General features: G+C 43.4%; 1 protein-coding gene across 5 annotated transcripts in view; it reads right to left on the bottom strand.

Moving 5' to 3' along the window:
* The window catches only part of BMAL1 (basic helix-loop-helix ARNT like 1), a 52,357-nt gene extending 45,190 nt beyond the window's left edge, over window positions 1-7,167 (bottom strand). For 2 of the 5 annotated variants that reach the window (XM_074884973.1, XM_074884982.1), the window contains exon 1: window positions 6,959-7,088. The gene's annotated coding sequence lies outside the window, so the exon portion shown is untranslated. Of the gene's footprint in view, window positions 1-6,338; window positions 6,356-6,958; window positions 7,098-7,118 lie in introns of those variants that run through there. The other 3 variants (XM_074884974.1, XM_074884979.1, XM_074884980.1) reach the window with 3 other exon arrangements.
* Window positions 7,168-13,547: the final 6,380 nt, after the last annotated feature.

Genomic DNA, 13,547 nt, shown 5'->3' with positions numbered 1-13,547 from the left:
ATGCTATAATAGGGAAATACCCATTCTTCTTCAGACTGTTCCCCCGCCAGACAAGCTGACCAAGTCGCACATGTCTCAGATGTGGAAAAAAGTATTTATATAAAAAGCCCAAGAATTTCTTACAGTGGTGAAACAGAAAATTCCATCATAACCCCAAACTAGAATAAACTCATTGCTCTTATTTCTCTCTTCCTGTTAAACATAGGAATATACAATTGCTGGCCTTGTATTTATAAAATACAAATAACTTCTAGAACTTCTAGAATTTGAACCCAAACTGCATAGCAAGCATTAGAGAATATTTTGAACAGATTATTCTTTAACTATTAGAGAGCACTTCAGCAAGTCTCTAATGTGACAAGTCCTTCTAAGAAATCACTGAACTGACTTGCCAGGTTTCTAAAATAAACTGTAACATTCAGAGGCTAGTTTGGTCATCGCAATGAAAGAATATTTTCGAATAAGAGAAACAGGACAAACTAAAAAAATAGGGAGGAAACAACACCATTTGTAATAAAAAACTTCCAAGTTAATGCACAACTTCTAGTGTATAAACATACTTCACACATGATTTTTCATTAAAAATGGCACTGTGAGAATGAAGGGCTGTAACACACATCACTTAAAATGTCCTAATTTCACTTAAGATCACTAGAAATTAAATACTATGTAAAAACTGTCAATTGAAATAACAGTTCTGTAAATATAAATTTTTGACAGCTTCTAACATCATAAAATTTCACTTAAATTTTAAAAATTAAGGTGATAAAGACTCTTCAAAACTCAGAGCCATAGTAAACTGGGTATAGATTAAAATTACAGTATAATGTTACTCTAGGACAGCAAGTTTGCCTAATGTTCTGAAGCCTTATCTGATCATTAAGAAGAAAAAATATCTAGATACCAGAGCCTTCTAAGGTCAAACTTAAGTAAATTCCTGAATTTATGAATCTGGGCCTTATCCCAAGTATAACACAAAAATACTATCAAGTATCTTGACAGCACAGTGTTAATACCGACTTTTTTTCATTAACTCATTGAATTCATTTCATTTATAACAAACCGATTTGTAAACACAAATGCAAAGATTACATGAAATGGCTTGGCAACAAAACACACTGGGAAAGGGAACAGAGTAATAAATAGGCATCCCATTTCTCAGTCAACAATTCTAGAACTGCAAACTGGAAAACCCAACATGGTCAAGACAAGGTCAGAAAACACATTGTAACATAAACCTCAAAGACTAACATTGATTTTTTTGCAATGTATTCTGGACCCCAGAATTTATCCCTGAAAGAGTACTAGGCCATTCAAGTCTATGGGCAAAATAAATACTATTTTAAAAGGTTATACTAAAACTAATATGCCAGTAGCCAAACTGCAGCATAAAGCCCAAATCTCAGGGGGATTTAAAATACAATTATCAGAGGTCCTTGAGTAAAGGGTAAAAATAAAAGTAGAACTCGGATTATAGCCATTTTGCTGTCACTCTCAACACAACTACAATGCATACATGCAACATAAAGGATAAAAGTCTTATTACTTTTTAATACATAGTTATGCTACAAATTGGAACAGATTTCCTAAATTTTGTAATGCTTCAAGAAAAAACAACAAACATAGATAACAAAGAGAAATCCATTCATAACAAGTCAAGAAAAATAAAAAAACAACCAAAGCAGTTCAAGGAAACTATAAAACTAAGTTTTAAAGACAGTAAAAACAGTTTTAAAAAAAAAGTCAAAACAGAAGTATTTTATTTTCTTCTGTTTGTTCTAGGAAGTAGCTTTTCCTTCTTACTTCACTCCATTAATACTCTGCAGTACAGCATTACTTAGCAATTTCTACCAAAGTCTTTCTCATCTTGTCCTTTTTTCTTAGACAAACTAGAAAAGGCAAAGCCACTTTAAGGAAGTTTCCAAGATAAAAAGAACATCAGATCAAGAATAATACTCATTTCTGAGTTCTCCAACAGTTGTATTTCATTCTCCCTCTAAAACCTACACCAATCCCAAAGAGGTAAGACTAACTTTAGAATTTTCCGAGTAGTATTGTATCAAGACCACATCAGATCTTTAAAATACATGGAATTACATTAACTTATTTTTAGCTGACACAGAAAGGAATTAAAGCAAACGGCTGCAGTTGAATAAGCATATCTGACTTACTATGAAACGCCTTCCTATTAAAGTGATTTGAGAGACATGATGCCAACACACACCACTTGGGAACTGCCAAACATATCCTACCCAGCGTTAGAGCAACATCTTCATTGGAAGATGTATTTCCATCACAGCGACACCAAGTAAGGACTGTTAAGGATTTAGCAGTATGTTCGCTGCTTCCTTTACACAAGGTGCCACTAAATTGCCTCGTACCTGCGGAAAATAGAGCCTGCTTACATTTTCAAGGAAAATACTGTCAAAACAAACATGAAAACTACAACTACCTTCCTCAACTGCTTATATTCATATGAAAGGATTTCTTTAAAGTTAGTAGAGAACATCAACACCTTAGACCACAAGAAATGTGGCTTGTTATTTCACCATTCTAAAATCCTGCCAGCAATATTTCTTGCTCTATAAGTAGCCTACTGGCACCATTCCTACACAACACCAACCTACTAAACTACAGCATGGCTTCAGCTCAGGGTCACAAGTTGTTCTGACACCAGCAGCTGACCTAGAAGTGTGTCTAACATAAGAGACACTGAATAACAGCTTCTCAAATGGCAGGAGACTGAAAAGGTTACAAATTCTGTATGCGGTGGCTAAGAAATATCTTTTTGCAGCTGCAAAGGAGAAAAGATGACCTGAACATAGAGAAGAAAGAAGAAGAAATCCTTGCAGGAACGGAAGTGGCAGGGACCACATGACCACATGAAGACATTATCAGCCAGTTCTTGAACTGAATTAAACTACAACCACTACAGGGATTTTAGCAACAGCTAAAATAAATTTGAAATAATATCAAATGCAACAGAAACTATCAATAATCTTTGGGACAAAGACTGAAATGTCAGACTATTTTTTTTAGTTAATGAATATATCAGACTAACAAAACCTGAAGATGCTGTTTTGATCTGTGTTCTTCTGCAGAATGGATTAAAAAAGAAATTACATTTCTCAACATCTGGTGAAAGATCAGGTTTCCAAGGAGATGAAGTCTGGGCCTTGGATAAGTAGCCTTATTTTTCCAGCAAATTGAGGTAAAAAGAGCAGGTGCAATATGCAGTTCTTGTCAGCGAGCTATTCACCTCAATATCCACCTCATTCAATGTAAAGTTCAATTAAATATACACCACAGATTACCTGACAGTATTCAAAGTGATTAAATACAAATAAAAACAATTTGATAATTACAAGTGGGATCTCTTCCTCCCACAAAAAAAAAAAAAAAAATCACAACCTAAACTTAAATATGCTTTCTAAATAACTCAATAAACTAACTCTTAAAAAGAAAACCATTCTCATTTTTAAGTCCGTATTTTTTGCTCCATTTCAGTGTCTTGAGTTTCACCTATGTAACACCACGAGAATACACAAAAGTCATCAGTTTGCATTGCTCTAACTAAACCTGGAACATATTTACTACTGCAGTGCAAGACTACCACATACATATATGTATATGCATACATACATATACACACAAACACATAGAGTATACCTCTGCTTTACTTTAGCCCATCATCTAAAACCTATCTACCGCAACTCTTAAAAAGACTGAAAGACCCAGACTGAAAGCTGTCACTGCTTTTGAAAAATGCCATAAAACACCTTATTTACATCTTCAAGCACCTCCAAAAACATAGACCGTAATTTCTATAGGCTGATCAAGCAGAGCTTTCAACAACTAAGTGCAAAAGTTGATGCTGAGTTCCAGTCAGCAGTATCATCTACATCAGCTACTACAAAACCAATTATTTTAGTCTGAAGTTTTCTAAGTATGATGAAAGCCAAAAATGAAAGTTTCAAACCATGTTTAGTGTCTTAAAGTAAATAGAGGAACCTTAAGCATTCTTTGTGTTCTGTAAACGTACTGAGAACAAGGAAGCTACGCAAGCTTAAAAGTATGTATTTATTTTGGGCTTCTCTTTGCAGTCATTTGCATATTATATGCCTTTACACATCTTTTATTTAAGACAACTAACCAGAGAACTTTCTAATACTTGGGGATATAGGTAGCTGCTTTTTACTACTTTTCTGCTGTCTTTCAAAAACAGGACTATGGACAAAACTGGTATTAAAGGTTAGAAATGAAAAGCATACAAGTTACAGAACTAAAGAAGAAAGTCACTAAGGGATGCACCATATTCACTTTCTTTTACTTAACAATGTATTCCTGCAGGTTTCCCTGTACCTCCTGTCAAAGTGGAATCACACGGACAATTGGCTCTGTACTGAAAACAGCTTAAAATATTCAGTGTGAGCATGAAAACAGTGCTTCTATATTCATCTAAACTAATTAACCTACACATCTCTTGATATTTCCAGCGTGCTTGATATCAATTCATTTTGAGAAATGGTCTTACTCATCTGCAGCACACAGGCTGCACCTATCACATTAGGTCTCAGCTTTGTCATCATAGTGTTGCATAGTGTTAAGGAACTGTGAGTAACTTTAAGCTCTACCAAACAAATCCAAGGAACGTTCACTTGTTCACATTCTTGGTTTCCCAAAAGAATCTTCTGGAGCAGGTATTGGAAGGGGAAAAAAAAAGTCTTCAATAAACTCCCCCTACAAACATCACCTTCTTAACACATCCTTAGCAATGGTCTCCAAACACAGCAGGTCTCTCAGCAGCAGGGGGTAACAGTGAGGTGGTACTAGGCCCTAGCTTCAGCTCTGGCTTTGTGAAATCCCAACTACAGCTAAGTGAGTAAACTAACACCCCTGTGTTCCCCACAAAGGGCCTTGTAGGGAAGAACAAAACAAAACAGCTATCCTTAGGTTCTCTGTGGTACTTCCTTCTTGCCCAGGCAGTGTCCCAACATACCTTCTTTTACAGTCCTTGGGTCTACACAGCACCATACACCACAGCTGTCATGCAGACAGACAATGGAAATGCGCCGTGTGGAAGAGAATAGGGGATAACACAGCATATTAATCTATAACCACAGTATTTTATTGGGTTATTTTACACACTCCATTTCTACAAGTAGGCATAAAAAACCATGAATGGTCATGAGAAATACAAACCCACACGACTCAGAAGTAGCAAAGACTTTCCCCTTAATACGGAACTGTGGTTCAGAATATTCAGATGAGAGGTCTATAGTTTCTGACACTTCAAACAGCTATTTACATTTGCATATTCCTAGAGCATACAAAACAGCCTCTAGGGCAGAGTTTAACCTCAGCCTTCTGCAAGACCATGTACAGAGACAGTTAGCCAGTATTAATAGTTAATTAAAACAAAAAACCTTTCTTTTTCCCTCTACAAACTTAGCTGCAGTCTGTGTATTATCAGTCACTCCCATCTAAAAAGTCTTTTTGATAATATATACTAAACAGGCAGGACAGGCACTTTTAATTTAACCTATTAAAAAAAAATGTAGTTTTATTTTGAATGTTCAAGAACCAGCATTTTGAAAAAAATTCTACTTAAAGACTGGATAATTTTGCAAAGAGATTAGATTCAAAATTGTTTAAAAAGATGATTGTTCTCTGCAGTTGACCCCTTCTACCTTGGGTACTAAGAAAATACTTAAAAATTGCTGTAAGCATATTTGCTTCAAAAGCAAGAAAACACACCCACTTGTTTCTTCACCGTTATTTTCAAGTTCTAAAATCTTTCCACAACTGTTATAATTGAGGCACTGGAGTAACAGAAACCTCAGCAATTAAAAATGCAAACCGATTCCCCTGCCTCCCCAAGCGCAAAATCCTGCTCTTGGGAAGCCACCTCAACGTTCCCAGTAATCCGCATGGACTGGTGAAGAAAAACGTTCATTCTCCTGTTGACAGCGAAGACGCACCCACAGCTGTCAGAAACAGCCCGAGAAGTAAGAGCAGCGGGGAGGGCTGCCCCGGCACCCCGGGGCTCCCCCCAACCCTCCTGGGGACCCCAGCTGCGCGGGTCAGAGGCGAAGCAGCCCACGGCTGCCCACAGGTGGGACCGGCCTCCTGCTGCGGAGTCACAACCCACAGAAACGGCCAACTCCGACCGTCACGTTGGGGTTTAACACACTCCTCGGGCCTCACCTAAAGCTGAATTATCACAAGGCACCTGATTTACTGAAAAAGGTCCAAGGGATCAGCTACGGGACAGAGGTCGAAGGGACCCATCCCTGTTGCAGGGAAAGGGGCACCACCATCTCTGCTCGGTGACTTACCTCAGCCTCCACACCCTCGCGAGGAGGCTAACTCAAACCCGGCATTGCCTCCCCTGAGCTCCCGGCCCCCCGGCTTTGCCCCTTTCCTCGCCCTCCACCGAGCCGAGGATGCACTGAGAGCGGGACCCCCGGCCGCAGCTCCGCCCGCGGCGTCCGGACGAGCCGCCGCGGCGGCCGCGGGCCCGGGGCCGGCTGCAAACGGCCGCGACTCGCCTCCGCCCCGTCACCTCCGGGTCCTGTCACACCGTCGAGACAGCCCAGACCGGGGCCGCTCCGTTCGCGGCCCTCACCCTAGTTCCGAGGGACACAGCCCAGCACTGCCGCCGCGGGTGCCGGGGTGGTGGTGGGGGGTCCCACCGTCCCCCTCTCTCCCGGTCCAGCCTCCTCCCGCCGGGGAAGCGGCAAGCCCCCAGCCCCTCCCGGGGCAGGCAGCTCCCCACGGCCTGCCAGAGGAGGCAGCTCCGGCGGGGTGGCGGCCCGGGGCGGCCACTCACCGGCCTCCCCTCACCCCCCGGGGGGGCGCCGCCTCCTCAGCCGGGGACGCGGGCCGCCCTCACCCAGCAACCCACCGCCCGTTAGCGCCCCCCCCAACGGCCGCCCGCTGCCCGTTAGCGGCTCACCGCGAGCTCCGCGCACCCCCGCGCCGCGCCGCGCCCCGGGTGGGAGGGGGTCGCCGTCCCTCGGCAGCGCGCTGCACGCCCGGAGCGGCGCCCGGCGCAGGCAGCCCCCGTCCCTGACCTACTTTCCGCCTGGCTTGCCACCCAACGGCGCACCACTAACCTACTTTCCAGCCAATAGCACCCTCCTCCGGCCCCAGACCGGACGCGCCCGCCCGCCAACGGGCGAGCGGCTCCCCGGCGGCCTTGCCCAATGGCCGGCCAGCATGCGGGCAACGCCCGCCCTCCTGAACAGCGGCTAATCCCCGGGCGCCCCCGGAGTGGGAGCCAATCAGAAAGGCGGGTGGGAGTTTTGGTCCCGCCTCCCCGGCGAGGGCTGAGGGAGGGGCGCGTGCGCGGTGGCGGGGCCGCCGTTAATCAGCACCCGGGCCCCGGATGTGGCGGGATCGGTGGTGGCTGGTTTGCCTGGGGCTTCCCTCGGTGGTGCGGCGGGCGGAGCACCGTCAGCAGCCCCCTCTCGCTCCCTGCCCTGCCTCAGTGCCGGCGCTGGGGCTCGCCCGCCCTTTGCGTCATTCCTGTGACATCGGCCTGGGCCGTGACGTCACTTCTTGAGGCGTTAAGGTCAGCCTGCGCCCAGGACTCGCCTCGCCGGCCCTCCCTCAGGGCAAAGCCCTTCCTCTGGCTCGGGGCCGCAGCCCTGCCAGCCTCCCCGGTGGCCGCGAGGAGCCAGGGGCTGCCCTCCGAGGGCCCGGGGCCTGGCCTTGCCCCCTCGGTGTGCGCTCTGCCCTCGCTCTTCCCTGCTGTGGGGTCACCATCGTCGCCGTGTGATGGCACCCATCTTTTAGCCCACCACAGCCTCGTCTGCACCCACGGGCTGGCATTGCTCCAGATGTTGGCAACCAGCCTTGGTAAATCCTGGCCTTGGGTCTGCCTCACGTGTTGTATGTCTGTGTGCCTGTACACCATAGCACGTCAGTAAACTGATGTTCCATCACGCGCCGTGTTTTGTGAGTCCTCGCACGCTTGCCTTACAGCGCCCTTCAGAATGTCTCGGAAGCACATGTGTGATGCTGCCATTAGTTTCACTACCATAAATGCTCTGTCAGCTCCCAATGTGACCGTATAATGCCAATGCTGTACGCAGCAGTTATTTTATTTAGCATATGAAAAAGGCCAGTGATAGAATACAGTAAAGCCATCTACCGCACCATGTTGTAGTCTAAATTTAGATAATCCACGCAACAGTGCTGGCATGTAAAGGGGATGTGTTGCAAGAACATAATCACAGCATAGCTGCTTTCAAATACAAACATTTGCTAAATGTGATTGTATTATTGCTACATCAGATTATCATTGCCACATTGTAATTGTCTTAACATTTCCTGTCCTGTGATGCCACATCACAAATGTTTGGTTTACATTTACTAGTATAACATCATCAGAGAGGCTTGGATTGCAGCATTATCACATCACAGCGTGGCTGTGGTTGTTCCAATCCACTATCACAGAATGTGAACTCATCCTATGACAGCATTAAGGTTTGGTTTCCACCTAATTGAATTGGGAATAAACACAGGCAACAAGTGGCCCCTGCTGGATGCAAACTTCCTGTTCACATCAGGATGTGCCTACTCAAGGAAAAACCCTCCAGCAGAACATGCAAAATGAAATACTGTGCATTAACAAAATGGAAATGTACATTGTGAAGAAAAAGGAGAAAATGCATCCTTTTTTTTCCAACTGTTTTAGTGGTGTTGCTTTGATTTAGTTTAGTGCACAGAAGTTCTGGAGGTGGAGAAGTCTCCTTGACTACTTCTTTCTACAAGTCTTTGTAGTTTTCATAATTCTTTCTACCCACCTGTAGAAATTATCTTCCTTATGGACTCCATCACATACTGTTTTAATGAGCCCAGTGACTGTTGTAGAGAATAATGCCAAGAGTAATGATCTTTAGCTATTTCTGTAGGAAAGCAGCTTAGCTGGCCATATGTCATATTTCCCAGTAAATGATTGTTTTGAATTGTTTTTATGCTGTAGTTTCCATTCATGAGATATTAAAGAAAATAACAGCATCTGGTTAATCAAATTCTGATTTTCAGCATATGATGATATATATCAATCCTATTCTGTGACTTTCTTTAAAATAGATTTTTTCTAAGTTCAGGGAATTTCTCTCTGGCGGTTAGTATGGCATCTTATAGGTGACTATTGTAATTTAAAATTTTAAGGGTGCAAAGCTTATCACTGAAGAGCTAAGAAATGAGTTTTAAGTTTAACAAGACCCGAGTTCAGCTACTGTTGCCAGAAAAGAGTTTGCATCACCCTTCTACCACACATTTCTAAACACAAAAAGCAAATAGAAGAGGTAAGGCTTGAGCAGAGGTAGAATACTTTCTCCTTGAGGGGTAGTACTTCAAGGAGCACTTAAAACTGAGATCACACCCCAAATTGTCCAACCTGCTAGAAAGACCGGCTCACTTGTGTGCTCTGCTCGGGAAACTGTGCGCAGGTGTGTCTGATACAATAGCAAAAGCATTTCCTCATCCAATCAACTCTGACCTGATTAATTTTCAGATTTTATGCTTTTTGAAAGAAGGTAGGAAGTTAGGTCTTCAGCAGAAATTTAGCTGCCTCTCTGTTAATGGTTACACAATGTTTAAACAACAGAATTTAGACTAATTTCTGGCTTAAAATTATGGTTTAAAAACAGGAAGAGAGAGTGCTGTGTGGTGATTGTGGTGAAAATTGTGTTTTATCAATAGAATATTAGATCAACTAGCCTGTGTTCCACCCAATTGATTTTCTTTACTGTATTCACATTTGAACACTACAGTAACCACTCTCCTGGTTTGATTTTGTGTCAAGAAGAGTAGTGGGTACGATCATTAAATGCAGCCTACCTAAGGTGTAATAAGGCTATGTATCAGTGGTTTCACTTTAGCATCTGCAATTTTTCATTAATCTTTTTAATCTAGATCTCTAGTTTCTCAAACAATAACCCAAAACCAGATAGGATTTGGTTGGGTTTTTTGGGGGCAGGGGTTGCTTTCAAAGAGACCCTGATATATCTGGAACAACAACCAATGTTCAGAAGTAACCTGTCAAATTAGTCCTTTAATGTTTTAGTTATGTTTTCCTGAAACGATTCATGACCCCAATTAGAGATAAAGAGGAACACAGATCTCTGAGTCTTTGGAGCATGAGATTTTGTAAAATAGTTTGGAAATAGTATTTTATGTGTTTATTTTGTTATGTCTTCCAAAATATGTCCAAGATGTGCTGTGTATTTTAGCACCTAGCTGTGGATCCAGCTACTTTACAGCATTTGAAAGAGCTGCTTTTTGTTTACAGGTTTTCAGACATGCAAAATTAACTTGCCTGTCTTACCCTTTTATCCAGTCTCTTCCTCCACCTGTCTCTTGACATACAAGCTATGATCTTACCTGCAGCAGAAGTCATGGCTCATAGAAGATTAGCAAGATTTAATAACTTGAATACCCGGATTTCTTGTTCTGTCTTTATAGTAAGTTGTAGCAGCCAAAATAAACAACTCACAGTGTTCTTCTTTCTTTCTGCAGGGCAGGGGCCATTTATTTTCTTTAACCTCTCTTTTTCTCTTCTTACATTAATACATACTCATACAATAATACATACTTATACTCTCATCCAAGCTCTTACTTCATAATAAGCAAGTCAACAACTAGACAGTCATCAAGCCTCTCTCCCATCAGACAGTTCCATCCACCTTAGCACAACCTGGCAGTTTCTTACCTCTCTTCCAAGGCCTGTTCCTCCTCAAAGCCTTTCTCCTTCTCCAGGCCTGCCCAGAGCAGAGCTAGTGCTTCTCCAAGCCAGCACAGGACAGAGCTGACCTGAGCAGAGCTCTGCGGCCAATCTCGACTTGGCTCTTATATTACTGAATCTCCCACAGCTGCGCAGGGCTGACACTCCCACATCTCCTCCTGCTTTGTTTTACAACTGCACCTGCAAAGGTTTTATCAATTAAGGTTTAGACAAACTTCAGAAAACACAATATACATAAAACAATTACAAAATAAGGAAGATAACTCCTTGAGGGGCTCCTCACTCCAGTCACACAAGCAGTCTCTCTGCGGGTTACACACTTTATTAACATCCATGCATTCGCCACTTCTGCACTTGAATTTGCCAGGTCCAGAGCACTGAATGACACTGTGACAACTGGCTTCACCCGAGCCAGCCAGCCAGTCTCTCACACCGCCATCACTGCCAGCACCACTGATGGGGATACACTCACCTGAGCTGCAGGACACCTCCATCACACTGTGGGTACCAGATTCACCACACGTATTCACCACCCAGGCAGTCCCCCATTGGGCGCCGGCATTTTCTGCACCGCCCAGGCAGTCCCCCATTGGGCACCGCCATTTTCTGCACCGCCCAGGCAATCCCCCATTGGGCGCCGCCATTTTCTGCACCGCCCAGGCAGTCCCCCATTGGGCGCCGCCATTTTCTGCACCGCCCAGACAGTCCCCCATTGGGCGCCGCCATTTTCTGCACCGCCCAGCAGTCCCCCATTGGGCGCCGCCATTTTCTGCACCGCCCAGGCAGTCCCCCATTGGGCGCCGCCATTTTCTGCACCGCCCAGGCAGTCCCCCATTGGGCGCCGCCATTTTCTGCACCGCCCAGGCAGTCCCCCATTGGGCGCCGCCATTTCCTGCACCGCCCAGGCAGTCCCTCATTGGGCGCCGCCATTTCCTGCACCGCCCAGGCAGTCCCCCATTGGGCGCCGCCATTTTCTGCACCGCCCAGGCAGTCCCCCATTGGGCGCCGCCATTTTCTGCACCGCCCAGGCAGTCCCCCATTGGGCGCCGCCATTTCCTGCACCGCCCAGGCAGTCCCTCATTGGGCGCCGCCATTTTCTGCACCGCCCAGGCAGTCCCCCATTGGGCGCCGCCATTTTCTTCACCACACAGGCAGCCCCTCATTGAGTGCCGCCATTTTTTTTCACCACACAGGCAGCTCCTCATTGAACGCCGCCTCCGTGCTTGCAGGTAGGGGGGAATGAATCCCCAAGTCCGTCCTCATGAATGCTCCTTTGCAGTTCTTCTCTAACAGAAAAATAAAGCCCTTCCCAATGTGGCTGACGTCCTAGTTCATACATTATAGCAGCAACTTCTGGGGGTGTCTCAACCACAACTATAGGATCTGTCCGAGACTCGGATCCACTAGGTGACCTGGCCTCGGCTGCAGATACTGCAGCAGTCCAATCACTTTTTAACTGTTTCAGGGAATCATTTACCAGTGCCTCAACCCAGTTACGAGGGCAGAAGAAACTGGAAACTATGGCTTGGACTGTTTTCAGACTGATGCAGAAAACCTCACAGTGGTGGTCTATTTACTATAGCCTGTCAAAGCTCATGTGTGGCTGGCTCAAACCTCTAAAACAAACGTTTTGTCTTAGTGAGCTATTGCTTACTCGTTCTTTTCATGATTCTTCAAATTCTTGAGTTATTACAGCACCTAAGCCACGGGAATATTAGGTTGTTTTGCTTTTGTTTGTATAAACACTTGTTACTTTACAGAGTGTACTTCCTACCAAAATATTTCCAAATTTAGGCATTAAAAGTCATAAATATAAAACAAAATGTTGACTTTTTCATGTGCTTGCTTCCTTCTGAGCTTCTTAAAATCCATTCTTCATCCTCCTGACCTTTGTCATAATTTCAAGGGCTAGAAGCTTGTGTCAGACAACAGGAGAAGATTCTTATACAATCCATTGATTTCAGCCCTGTGGTCTCTAAGAACACCAATTAATATTCTGCGACTCAATAGGAACTCACAAGAGTTGGCAATCCAATATCTGGCAGGATAACAAGAACAGGAAGAAGAATCTAATGAGGAAAATGAGGCTAAAGCCAGGGAGTTAAATTCTAAGTAATTCTCTGCAATATTTTTTCAATCTTTATGGACGGCTCAGCATAAAGAATTTCTATTTTTATCTGGATTCAAACTGAATGGAGGTTGAAACACTTTCAGAGTTTTTACTTCATTAAAAATATATGGAATTTAAGTAGTTTTTCAGAGTGGAAGTCTGAACTTGAAGGAGAGATGGTAAATTTTAAATATGTTAATAAAATTTTAGTGAATATAATACTTTAAATTAAAAATCTTGAAGCCTACAGCATTTTCAAATAACAACATTTTTCCATTAGGGGCTTGTCTTCCTACTTTTTTTTGCATTTTTCTAAAATGTTACTAAAATGTTTACTAAAGTTTTATTTACCATTTTTGTTAATAAAAAAAAATCTGTATCCATTCTTGGAGTAATTTTGATTCAACACCATATTACTTCCTTTTTTTTACATATTGTGTATAAACCTAGAGTTAGCTTGCATGAGATTCTTGCTTTGTCCCAGAAAAAAATAAAAAATTTGAGAAGCCATTTTGTTGAAAGATAATTACACCAAAGAGACTCTTGAAATTGTTGGCTGCTTTTCTTCAAGATTTGTTGAGGACACTAAGATTCAGGGTAGATCTTTACTGCCTTTTCTTTGTAGAGAGTGTTACAATTTTAACTTAATTCTTACACAGTCAAAATTCGGCATTGATT

This window comes from Strix uralensis, chromosome 15 (genome assembly GCF_047716275.1).
Source record: "Strix uralensis isolate ZFMK-TIS-50842 chromosome 15, bStrUra1, whole genome shotgun sequence".
Lineage (NCBI taxonomy): Eukaryota > Metazoa > Chordata > Aves > Strigiformes > Strigidae > Strix > Strix uralensis.
The sequence above is the reverse complement of the archived record's forward strand: the minus strand, read 5'-3'. Positions and strand labels throughout refer to the sequence as shown.